The following is a 13,250-nucleotide window of genomic DNA, read 5'->3' on the forward strand; positions in this document are numbered from 1 at the left end:
GGCTGGGTATCATCGGCACTATTTGGAAGACAAAACAAAACGAACAAGGCTAGAGAACAGCTGCCCAGGCTCATACAGATGGCACAAGGCAGCAGAGACCAAGCTCTTTCTTGTCTTGCGGATAAATACTGCTAGGCAGAGCTAAATACCCTGTAGAGTTAGCTTGGAGGTTTACTAACTCTGCCCAGTTTGGTGTAGGAAGGCACCACCCATGTCACTAAACCAAAACCCCATGAGAAAACTTTAGTGGCAGAGAGTCATCGGGACCAGTGGAGCCCAGGGCCTGAGAAAGACCAGCTGCTTGCGGTCCTTCCTCACAGGTTTTTCTGGGTCAGCAGTGCCCACTGGACCTAGTGAACCCACAGAAGCCTTCAAAGAGCTCAGCGAGAGGGGCGGGGCTCCTTGGGGGAAGCTGGTGAAGCTCTGACCACAAACCCAGGAGCCGGCCACCTCTGCCTGGTGCTCGCTGCCAGCAGGAAGCCACAAGCTACGTGAACCGATTGAGACAACAGGCATGGGTTTTTTCTTTGGGATTGCATCAAGAGTTGCTGGTTATAGCTAGAAAGCTGTTGCATCACAAGGGTGCCGGGCTTTAAAAAGCCATGGTGAAAAGCTACTGAGCATTTGTCAAGGTAAGACTGCATCTTCTACGTTTTTGACCATCTTATTCTTTTAAACTGTGCAAACAGTGTTCTGAGGCCTGTGGTTGGGAGAGTGGTCAGGAATATCACTTTGGATGTTACAGAGAGAGAAGACATTAACATGATCTGAGCCATAGCTATGAATAGATTGTCCGATCATTTGTTGGTTTCTACTTTGGAGAGTTTTTTAGTTGTGTGTGTTTATGTGTTTCTTTATCTTTCTTTCTTTTTTTCCCCATATTTTTCTATGTTTATTTATTTTTGAGAGAGAGAGCACACAAGTATGGAAGGGGCAGAGAGAGAGAGAGACAGACAGACAGAATGCGAAGCAGGCTCCAGGCTATGTACTATCTGCTCAGAGCCCAACGCTGAGCTTGAACTTATGAACTGTGAGATCATGACCTGGGCTGAAGTCAGATGTTTAACCGAGTGAGCCACCCAGGAGCTCCTCATTTTCTTTTTCTTTCTCTCTCTCTCTCTTTTTTTTTAAATAAAAGCTTATCCATCCAGGTAGATTCTGCTTCTTGGGTTTTCTAAGCTGGAAAAGTCAGTGAATGTGCCACAGGAAAGTTAGGAGAAGACTGAGGGGTGGGAATATGGGTGGGCACACACATGCCAGCTGTGGGGCTCCAAGCAAGTTACTCGGCCTCTCTATAAACCAGGGTAATTGTACCTAAGAGGCAGACATGATAGAGATTAGCAGTGATGGAAGGGGAGTGTCAGTTTGGCTCAACGTAAATGATTGGTTGTTGCCCTTTCTAAATGTTGTTTTTAAATAAGTTTATCCATTTCTCAGACATCAGGGGTTGGGTGATGAAATAGGTTTAATGATGACTTTTTTGGCTAAGAGAGCCATTTCTGAGAAGGAAAGAACAGTTGATAACATATTTTGAGAGGATTTTTAAAATTCTAAGTTGTTGGGTTTTTTGGGGTCTGTTTTTGCTTTTTTGTATTCAAGTTAGTTAACATACAGTGTAGTCTTGGTTTTTAGGAGTAGAACCCAGTGATTCATCTCTTACATGTGACACCCAGTGCTCATCCCAAAAAGTGCCCTCCTTAATGCCCATCACCCATTTAACCCACACCCCCAATTCTTAGGTTTTGACAACTGTTCTAGTCATTTCATAATTGACCACTGCTTTCAACTATCCACATTACCAAGAAACTAAATAATTTTTGTCATCGGGGCGCCTGGGTGGCTCAGTCCATTAAGTGTCCAACTCTTGATTTTGGCTTAGGTCACAATCTCATGGTTTGTGAGTTCGAGCCCTGTGTGGGGCTCTGTGCTGTCAGCACTGAGTATGCTTGGGACTCTCTCTCTCTCTCTCTCTCTCTCAAAAATAAATAAACAAACATTAAAAAAAGAATTATTGCCATTGTGCTTCCATTGTTATAGAGAAAAATTCCACATGATATGTGTAGATGCCTCTCCTCTCTAGATGGAGCTTGACTCTGCTCACCTTGAATGCGGAAGGGACTTAGAATGAAGTATGGAAAGGGAAAAACAGTAACTCTGTAGTGGAGAACATCAGCAGACGCCACCTTAAGCAGGTGGTCAAGGTTAACGTCTCGAGGGATGTCGTGTTACATTGTGTAACTTTGGCTGCGGTGAAAGGAGAAAAGTACTTCCCATCTGCGCTGTTCTTCCCCCAAACATTTAACCCTGGTCTCATCATGAGACAAATCCAAAGGGAGGGACAATCTGCAGAACCTTTGACCTTCACAATTGTCAAGGTCATGGAAAATGAGGAAAGATGGGGAAACTGTCACACATCAGAGGAGAGTAAGGAGACCTGACGACGAAATCTGGAATTAACATCTGGGATGGGATTGGATGCTTCCTGGCGGTGTGACCTTGGACAAGTCACCAAATGTCTTTGTGAAAAGTCCTTAATGAAAATAGGTGAAATCTAAATAAAGCCTGGAGTTTAATTAATACCATTGTGCCAATGTGAATTTCTTAGTTCTGCCAACTGTACCATGGTTAGGTAAGATGATAACATTAAGGGAAGCTGAGTGCAGGGTATATGGGAAGTCTCTACACTATCTTTGTAACTTTTCTATAAACCTAAAATTATTCCAAAATAAAAAGCTAAAAAAAATTATGCTCCTGCCCTAAAGCAGACATGGTCAAAATGTGAACATGCTTGGAGAAACCGAGCATGGTCCAGTGGTCTCTACGCTCACTTTGAAGTTTCTGGAACATAGCAGGCCTTTTGCTTTTTTTTTTTTACCATTGTCTCTCCCAACCTTAGTCCTAGCAATTTCTATATTTCTCTTTGTGGCATTCCTTACCACTCATTTATTCTTTCATTCAGCACACATGTGTTGAGCCCTCACTCTATGTCAGGGGCTTCAGGATTAAGTACCCCATCCTCTGTTTGCCCAGCAGAGCTCACTGTGCTGGGTCAGGTTCTCCGGCCTCCGACTGCATGCCCAGAGACCCAAACCTGACCTCTCCTCGGTGAGGAAGGAGAAGGCCAGAATGGAGGCAGGTGAGAGCCCCAACCCCGTGTGGAATACCAGGATGCAATCTGCCATCCTCTGGTCCCAACTATCCCCACAGAACATGTGGCCAGCCAAGCAGCCATGAGCTGTGCTGGAAAATAATTCCCTGAACTAAGCTGTGGCCTGAGGAATGTAGAACCAGCTCCTGATGGAGTGACGCCATGGCCTTGGGAGCTCACCGTGTTGCCCTAGAATCTGTAGCAGCTGGACAGAGCCATCAGGGGCCAGCATCCTTGTTTGGAAAGTTCAGGTGTGTGGGGAGGTAACAGAGGAGACTGAGAAACCTTTATCCCACCCCACCCCCACACATGCCCCCCTCCACCAGGCCCAGTAGAGCAGGTGTGCCCTTGTTCTGGGGTGATGTCCCAGCCAGATTAGGGAAAGCAGGTGAGAAAGAAGACAGAATCGTGAAGCTGTAGGAAGACAGCACCTAGATAAAAATCACAACACTCAGATGAAGATCGAAACCAAGAACAGTGATTACCACTGGGCCTAAAGTACCTTTCCTGTCATATCTCCTGCTGCCCCCACTGCTAACCTATATGCACTTTGACTGGGCCGGTCACTCGCTTCTCTGAAATGCGTGGGGGCCCAGGGTGGGGGGACAGGGCGGGTGGCACCTGCTCCTGCTGCTCTCTTGGCCTGGGACCTCCTCCCCACTTTCTCATCTGGACAAGGCCCACCTGTTCTAATTCTCTTGACCGATCCCACCTCCTTCTCTTCTGTCACCAGTGTCCAAATCCATTCCTTGTCCCCGTGAACCTCCAGCAACATGCTTAGGGCTACTTGTTTGTAAGAGTTCTGGATCTGAGCTCCTCCAGGACAGGGAGCTGTCTCCCTTTCATCCCTCTTTGGGTCCTAGCACTCAGGACAATGTCTGGCTCAGGGCAGGTACCCTGCAAAATGGTCCTTGAGTGAAAGAAACAAGGACAAGTTTTTGAATGCAAGTGAAGATTAAACTATGAGGAAGAAAGCTCAAAGGAGGAAAAACGTGTAAGATTTAATGATCGCCCTTAGCCCAATGAACTCCAGTGCCATGGTCATGCTGGGGTTTTAATAGGGGCCCCTGAAGAAGAAGATGCCTGTCAGCAGGTGTCTGCAAGGCGGTGCTGGCCAGAGGAAGATGCTGGGCCTTGGGGCCAGCCAGTTCTGCACCAGGACCTGGCTCTGCCCCTTCCAGCTGGGGGGTGTGAGCAAATGGCCCAGTTCTCTGTAAGGGTGCACCCAGCTTCAAGCACAGATATGAGAATTAAATTGAACCAGATGATTGGAGCCAGAGACGGAGGCATAGAAGAGGCTATGCCATGGTCCCTGCTGACCCTGCATGACCTTCACTCACAACAGGCCACTGTGTACACCAAAGGGCTGATGTTTCCCAAGCCATGTGGTAGAAGGAGGCTCCTTTGGGTGCCTTGTCATCACCACTTTCTTCTGGCTTCTTTGTATACCTTGATACCTGGGCTGCTGGGCTAGGACAAGGGTGAGGCAAGCAAGGCACCTGGGAGGCAGAATTTAAGGAGGCCCTCACCCTCAGGGGTGCTCAAGTGCAGGAAATGTTTGTGCATGTTTGTGTAGGGCCTACAAAGATATGAGATGATTTGTGCTTAATGGGTCAGGAATTCTGACCTCCAAGATCATGGAAACCTGATGAGTTCCATGGGGTCTATGAGCGCTGTGAAGTTGTCTGCAAGTTTTTGTGGACATTCACACTCTTCACTCTTCTCCACAGAGTGCTCCTGGCTTCTATCACAGTCCTGAAAGCATCTGCCAACCCAAAATATTTGGAATCACCAAGTCAAATATTTAGTAATGATAATTTAATTTTATCTCTCAATGTGTTGTGGATCCCAGAATTAGAAAGAACTTGGGCATAGGAGTATGACAAAGCAGGTGTGGCTGAGAGGTTCTCTTGCATAGAGAGTGGATGGCCAGCCTGTGAGCCAGAAGGCTTGGTTCAATGTTTAGCCCTGCTGTGACCTTGGACAAGTCACTGAATGTCTTTCTGAAATAATAATAGTTTGACCTCACTCTCTACTGGCATAACTCAGGTAGGTTACTTTTGCCCTGGAGTCTTAGCTCTTTACTTGTTGGTAGCAGCCCATCATAGGGTTATAAGAATAAACTCTCAATGCCCTCTTAGGTGAGTTGAAACTGAAGAGTTTCCACCTAGATTCTATTCAGTTCGCTGTGTGAGAACCACCAGAGGAGTCCTTATAATTTGGAAAAGCTCATTTCAGGGGCGCCTGGCTGGCTCAGTCGGTTGAGTGTCCGGCTTCGGCTCAGGTCATGGTCTTGCAGTTCGTGAGTTCGGGCCCCGCGTCGGGCTCTGTGCTAACAAACAGCTCAGAGCCTGGAGCCTCCTTCGGATTCTGTGGGTGTCTCTCTCTCTCTCCCCCTCCCCTCCTCATGCTCTGCCTCTCTCTGTCTCTCAAAAATAAATAAATGTTTTTAAAAAAAATTAAAAAAAAAGAAAAAGCACAGTTCACATCGTAACTTTTAACATTTATTTTTATGCACGATATTTATCTTGAAATCTGCCAAAGGGAGACCATGGCTTTGTTATGTTTCTCAAAGAGGCCATGAGGTCAATATGATTGAGAAACATAAATCTAGATATTTGGGGTGTTCCTCACCCCTCTCCCCCTACCATGAAGCTAGTCAGTCTGAGAGCTGTGTGTCTGGATCTCAATGCTTGGAGTGTTCAGGGAATTGCATTCCAGAATCAGGCTTTGCACCCTTTCCTGGTGAGGGTATGCCATCCTAGGCTCCAGCTGAAGGCTGCTATAAGACACAAGGTAGGGACCTCACTGTGTCATCATTGCTGGGATGCCACTGAGACTGCTGTCCACCATGACACTCAGGATCACCCTACGAACGGCTGCAGGATGATTACTCTCAGGCTCCAAACCTGGAAAATCCACGCTTCTCCGGAGCAAAGGATGTCTTAAAGACACTGACTCTTCAAACCGATGATTTCCCACTCTGTGCTTTGGACTCTAGGACACTGAGAGCCTAATTTGCATCCAACCACTAGCAATTGGGCAGCGCATCTCATGGTCTGTATTCCTGTGTACAAGCTTGACGCTCAGATTTGTTTTCCTGCCCGAATTTGTCCTTTGGTCTTGATTTCTTCATTTGTTTTCCTCTGCTATCATTTCATACGTATTTTTATAAGTGGCTTCAAATCTTTTTGGACGCACCAGAAAATGAATAAGTCAATAAACAAAAACAGAACAGCATTTTTTTTTTCAACGTTTATTTATTTTTGGGACAGAGAGAGACAGAGCATGAACGGGGGAGGGGCAGAGAGAGAGGGAGACACAGAATCGGAAACAGGCTCTAGGCTCTGAGCCATCAGCCCAGAGCCCGACGCGGGGCTCGAACTCACGGACCGCGAGATCGTGACCTGGCTGAAGTCGGACGCTTAACCGACTGCGCCACCCAGGCGCCCCCAGAACAGCATTTTTGAAAGCGCTTGATGCATGGTATGGGTGCTCGATAAGAATTAGTTTCCTTTCTGTGTACAAAATATAGACCAATTCTTTGTGTTTTTTGTTTGGCTTGTTTTGTTTCTACAAGGGTGCCACCTATGGTGAGATATTCAGCTGTGGGTCTGTTAGACATACACAAGCAGCTTGTCTCACTGCCTATTCTTACAGATATTCCTCTTGGTACTGCTACAAAGATTAGATGTAGTTATTCCATGGGAAGAGTCTGTTAATTCCTACCATTTCTATAGTAGAATCAGATTTTTAAAAAGATGTTTATTTAAAAAAAAAAACTATTTCACTTGAGGGGTGCCTGGGTGGCTCAGTCAGTTGAGCGACGTCTCACTCTTGATTTTGGCTCAGGTCATGATCTCACGGTCCATGAGTTCGAGCCCTGCAACAAGCTCTGTGATGGTGGTGCAGAGCCTGTTTGGGATTCTCTCTCTCTCTCTCTCTGCCCCTCCCTTGCTCTCTCTCTTTCTCAAAGTAAATAAACAAACAAAAAAACCTATTTCATTTGAAGATGGGATCAAAAACAATAACCCATTTCATGGTTTTATTTGGGTAGCTTTATGGGAAAGGCTCAAATCCCTTTTTCCCATGTGTTGACATGGAAAGGAATCATTTCCCCCTTGTGGTGTCTGTCTGTCTGATGGACATCCTGCCATCTGCCAGTACAGCAGGGGGAGATTAGGTTAAGATAGGTATCTCCTAGACTGAGAGCGGTCAGATGCTGGTAAATATTCAACAACCAGCTTTCCGGGAAACAAATGCACACACATATATACACACATAAGTTCATTAAACATTGTACTGGTATAAAGAATATGTAACGCATAATTTACAAATAAAATATGTAACGTTCTTGGGGCCCCGGGTGGTTCAGTCGGTTAAGCTTCTGACTTCGGCTCAGATCATGATCTCCCGGTTTGTGAGTTCAAGCTTCATGTCGGGCTCTGTGCTGACAGCTCAGAGCCTGGAGCCTGTTTCGAATTCTGTGTCTCCCTCTCCCTCTGCCCCTTCCCTGCTTGTACTCTGTCTCTTTCTCTCTCTCTCTCTCAAAAATAAATAAACATGAAAACAATTTTAAGAAAATATTCATTATAAATACCATAGAGCGATCGATTCTCCACAGAATGTTTTTGTTGACTTTTGCCAAATTCTCATATCCATGCGCTGCAACTGATGCACAAATATAGTGTTGGCATGAACATCCATTGGTATTTTCACTTATGTTAAGTAGACCAGTGTGACAAAGACATGTTGGAATTGCACTCATGAGGCAGTGATGTCACTGGCTTCTTTGTTACATTGGCTAACAGTTTTTAATTACTCAAAACACTTTTCTCAAGTCCTTTGTGCTATTAACAGATATAAATAGGGCACATTTTAAAGGATTACCTACATTATTTTAACATTTCCTCCATCACGGTATTAGGTCTGAAAAATCAACAAAAAAGCAAATCAACCCCAGAAGCCCTTTCCTATTCCTGTGGTGTAAACACTCCTAGATGGCCAATTTCAAGCTGCCAAAGTGACCTGGCTGGACATGGGGCCGGGAAGAGATGTGCAACAGTGCACCATTATACAGCATTTCCACTGCACACACAACTGCTGTAAATGACCTCAGTGATAATAGTGAAATGTTGTGAAATAACTGGGAAATGATGACATTTGGGTGTTTACTATCTTCGTTTTTAATATAACTCAATTAATTGTATTTTATATAAATTAATTTTGATTTTAGATCATTTTCATTTTATATGGTTTGGTGTTGAATAATGAGGTGCTTAACAAATGGCTCGTAAAGTTCCCCCGAATTTAACAACTGGCTCTTACAAACCTGCACGAGTTGGCCCCAGCACATTGCTGATGAGAAGCAGGATACCTCAGTTTCAAACCACAGATCAGCGTCCTGTCTGCATCTGGCTTTGCGAAGCAGGGACCAGTGGAGAATAGCTTGCCACCTGGGCTTTCCTGAGTCCTGAGCCTTGCAAAAGAGGCCCAGGTACCCAGAGGGTCCTGCTGTCTGCTTGGTGGCAGGGAAAGAGGGGGAAGTGTATGGCCCTGGATAGAGACTTTCTTCCCACAATGGTCATGCCCCTGCACCAGTTGCTGGTGCTGGTGACCTAACTTTGGGAGACCATAGCCTCTTGAGGCGTTTCATGGAGCTTATAAGCTTCTTTAACTTGCATGTAAACTTTTGTGGACACAGGCAACCCTCTACAAAGAGCTTTCATCAGATTTCATCCATCCAGGAGGGTTTGGGACTTGCTGGTACAGAAATAATTGACTTCTGGTTAATTGCTGGGGGGAACGTGGCTTTCCCATATGCTCTTGAGTCAACATGGGATTCTCTTCCTGCTCCAAGAATCACTCCTGGGAGGCCTTTGCCACCAGCGTCAGTTAGACATAGAAAGCAGAGACGTTTCCTCAAGTGGAAACAGGGCTCTGTGAGGTACAGAGTGCTTGTTGTTGGCAACTGTCTGAGGCTGAGATTGGCAAGGAGATACCTGCTCATGTCGGCCTTAACAACCAGACCTGGTGGCTCTGTCACAGGTGTGGAGGAGGCAAGGGTGGGGTGTCACTTGTACCCATGTTTCTGCTGGGACCTTACTTCAGCTGAAGCTGCTAGCCTCTTGGGCTGTCAGAGAAAGGAGCCAGCTCCCAAACTCTCCTCCTGGTCAAATAAATCTTCCGAGGCTCCTTTGCTCCATGTTGTCACTCAGACAAGCAGCCTCTGAGAACGAGCAAATGGGAAGTGAAAGTGACACCCCCAGAGAGGCTTCTGGCTCAGAGACAAAGGACAGGCCCTGTGACGGATGTCTTCTTCAGAGCTGGGACTCTGGCCTTTAGAGAGATCTCATTTGCTTGCACAATAGTTTCCTCACGGAAAGGTCATACTCCTTTGTGGCATAGGAAAAAGGGTTTAAAATCTTTCTCCATGAGGCCCCTTGATTAGGGTGCACATGACTTGCAATGCAACGTTCATTGGATTCCTGCAAAATGACTGCGACATTCATCCCAGTGGGTCTGGAGCCTTCTGTTTTCAAATCGGGTTCCTCTAATTGCTGCCTGCACATAAAGCCACTCTCTGATGACGTGTGCTCCACCTTCCTGCCAGCTCCCCCCTCCTATTTATTTGTGTGCTTTCCAAACCGCCATGGAGAGACAGCCTGTATGGAAGAAAGTTGACATCTCCATGTTTGGTCCTTCCTTTCCTGTCGAATTGGAAAGCCTGTTGGAAACTGAATGAAGAAAAGGCATGAAAAAGAATGGGGAAGAACTGTGGGCTCTGGGGAGCTGACTCTGTCCCTATAGAATGTTGTCATAAGTTTGATATTTAAGATCAATGAATCTTAGGGGCGCCTGGGTGGCGCAGTCGGTTAAGCGTCCGACTTCAGCCAGGTCACGATCTCGCGGTCCGTGAGTTCGAGCCCCGCGTCGGGCTCTGGGCTGATGGCTCAGAGCCTGGAGCCTGTTTCCGATTCTGTGTCTCCCTCTCTCTCTGCCCCTCCCCCGTTCATGCTCTGTCTCTCTCTGTCCCAAAAATAAATAAACGTTGAAAAAAAAAAATTAAAAAAAAAAAAAAGATCAGTGAATCTTAAATGGACTTCTGTGAATCTTCATGGTTCCATGCGTTTAGTTCCTTGCACGTGGGAATGGCCGCCAGCCAGCCTCCACTGAGCACGTGCTCAAAAATGTCTCCAGTGTGGTGGTTTGCTGTTGGAGATTGCCCGAGTGACTGAGGGTGTCCCCCACCTCCCACCTGCCCCACCTGAGATTCAGTCTGAGAAGGGAGTGCTTCTGCTTCCAGCCTGGGATGTCCTGGAGCTCTCTGGCATGTGGTGTTTAGGGGAAGTTGTCCATTTTGGACCCTGTTTTAAAGATGTTATAACTGGAAAAACAAAAAAGAAAATCTCTCCAGGGGAAGAGGTTATTGATGTAGGATATGCTCTCTCTCCATCTCACACACACACGAACACACACAGCCACACAGGCTCATGCACACACAAGCACATGCACAGATACACGGAGGCACACACACAGAGGTGACACACATACCTACCAACAACAACAAAACATGCCCAAACCCATTGTTGCCAAGGCCATTGTGACAGAGTAAGGAATAAAGTCTGCCCCGTAAAGAGGTTTCCAAGCTTCATCCATTTTGTAGCAATCCTATTGCTAAAGCACCTTCCTCCCTAAAGTTCTTCTCTTTTGTTGCTCTCATCATGCAAAGTTCTCTGCTGCCAAGCGGCAAGAAGTGCCTGTCTTCTAGTCTGAGTGGGTCTTGAGAAGGGAGGGAGCATTCTCCTCCTCCTCCCCTCAGCTCAGAGCCCAGAATGGTGTGTTGGCGGCCAGCAGCTCCATGGGGATGCTGGGATGGGGGTCACAGCAGGGGCCCCATCTCCTTCTTTCTCTGGGGCTGGCCTTCCTTCACCCGACTCCACGCTGAAGAGGCAGGGTCTGAAATCCTCAGGATATTTGCCTCATCTTCCACTGCCCTGCTAAGGGTGACTGAGTCCCCCCTGCCCCACCCCCCATCCCAACCTTTACCCCAGCATCTTCTGGAGGAGGCTCTGTTCCCTGCGGAAGAAACCTAAAGTGTGGGGAAAGCGGGAGCCTTAGCAAAGGCCAGAGGGTGGGCTAGAACACTCACTGGTTTCCCTGACTGAGGGCAATGCTGTGATAACATCTGTGATAATATCTGTCTCCTCCTTTCTCAAATTTGTCCCTGGATCTCCGCTGCTTTAACGAAGGCCCTTCCTGCCTCTAGACTAGATGACTGCCACATCCATAGAGCTCCTGTCTTCTCCGCAGTGATTTGCACTGCAGTCCATCCTCTCTGTGGCTGGCAAGGTCTCTCTGAAGCTCAAATGTGGCCCTGGCACCCCCAGAGGAACACCTCTGTTGACTCCTCAGTGCCTGAGAACAAAACCCAGGCCTCCTGGGACCAGATGTCTTAGTCTCCTGTTCCAGCTTCTCTCCTGGTGTTCTTCTTTAGGCACGTTGGGCCCAGCAGTCCTGTCCCCAGTGACTCCCTGTTGCCCATCACACCTCAGAGCTTGTGCTGAGCCCTCTTCTCCACTTGACATGCCCATCTCCGTGAGGAAAGCTCCTGTGCATCCTTGAAGTTCCAATCCCAAGGTCTCAGCCTCCACAAGTCTTCCTATAACTGTGCCACCCTGGCCCAGGCACCAGCAGGCATGGCTGATGGCTTCTTCTAATGAGTGCAGCAGGGGGCTAGGGTAGCAAGGGCCTCATGCCAGGCACATGCACACACAAGGACACACCCTCATTCCCTGTTTGCACAACCCCACTGTATCATCAGTTCCCAGTGGCACACCTGGAGAGCAGAGTTCCTTTTCTGAGGTCACACAGATAATCAGTGACCAGCCTGACCCTCAGGCTGGACCTCCTAGCTCCTCACTCTGTCTGGTCACACCATAGGGTGTCTCTAACACAGCCTTCAAACCACCCTGAAACTCTCCCATGACCCCTTTGCAAATCTAAGGGGTAGACAATGCATGGCTGAATTTGTGCCTTTGCTTTATTCCCTTTTTACCTTCCTAAGGTCAACACTCAGAAATATGTATTTCGCTCATTTGTCATTCATTTAAGAAGAAGAAGAAGAAGAAGAAGAAGAAGAAGAAGAAGAAGAAGAAGAAAAAGGTGCTGATTGTGAGAACAATGAGGCTAAGGGGGAATCTTTGGAATTGTTGATAAGGACACCGACTTCAGAGAAAGTGGAAGAGTAGGTTGAGTGAGTCTGTTACGAAGGTGGTCCTGGCCTCTGGAAGAACATCTGGAGGGCTCAGTGAAGTCATGACAGAGTAAATTCACGTGGAGTGAGTGTAGACTTGAGTCCACACTTGGTGAGCAAAAATAGAATATCTAGTCTGAACATCTTGATTTCTGCTGGTAGTGGAAAATAGCCCCAGTGAGCTCAGTGCTCTCTCCCTTTCTCCAGGGCTGGGCCCCAGTTCTCGGGGGGGGGGGAGGGGTGCTAATGAGTCTTAGGACTTTGGGGCAGTGCAACACATCTGGTCTTCATCATCAATCCACACAGGCCACTTCTAGGATGTCTAGTTCCGGCCTCTGACCTGGGTCAAGCCCTCCTCCAGGACTTCTGTGCCACATCATGGGTCCAGCAGTCATCACGCTGCTCCCCTCCAACTTTGGACCAAGGGACTCTGGTGAGACCACCTGGGTCCCCGTATTGCCCAGACCAACTCACCTCATTTCTCTCAATCTGAGCCAGGAGAGTTCTCTTGTTTCTCCTTTCTGTTTCCCTGTGGCAGTGGCTTAAACGTGGGCGAGGAGGAAAATAATAAATGAATAGAAGAAGAAAAAAATCCATTCACATCTCACAAAAACGTTCTGCTGACAGAAACCCCGGGTAAGCAACACTGGACTTGTTGCTTTGATTTTTTTTTTCCAACATAGAGTACAAATGTAAATCTTGTTTCCAAACTGTGTCTACAAACTTAGGGAACTGTGAGAGTGCCCACGGATCAGGACGAGTAGAGGAAGGGGACTGAGGCAGACAAGGGAGGACGGATGGTTTGCCAACCAGCTCCAGCTGTGGGAGGAATGGACACGAGAACTT

General features: G+C 47.2%; 1 protein-coding gene across 1 annotated transcript in view; it reads left to right on the plus strand.

Annotated features, from left to right (window-relative positions):
- The first annotated feature begins 257 nt into the window (after nt 1-257).
- Nucleotides 258-13,250, plus strand: part of BLK (BLK proto-oncogene, Src family tyrosine kinase) — a 79,817-nt gene continuing 66,824 nt past the window's right edge. The window contains exon 1 of the mRNA XM_045462378.1: nt 258-632. The gene's annotated coding sequence lies outside the window, so the exon portion shown is untranslated. The remainder of the gene's footprint in view (nt 633-13,250) is intronic.

The sequence above is a fragment of the Leopardus geoffroyi genome, chromosome B1 (assembly GCF_018350155.1).
Source record: "Leopardus geoffroyi isolate Oge1 chromosome B1, O.geoffroyi_Oge1_pat1.0, whole genome shotgun sequence".
NCBI lineage: Eukaryota > Metazoa > Chordata > Mammalia > Carnivora > Felidae > Leopardus > Leopardus geoffroyi.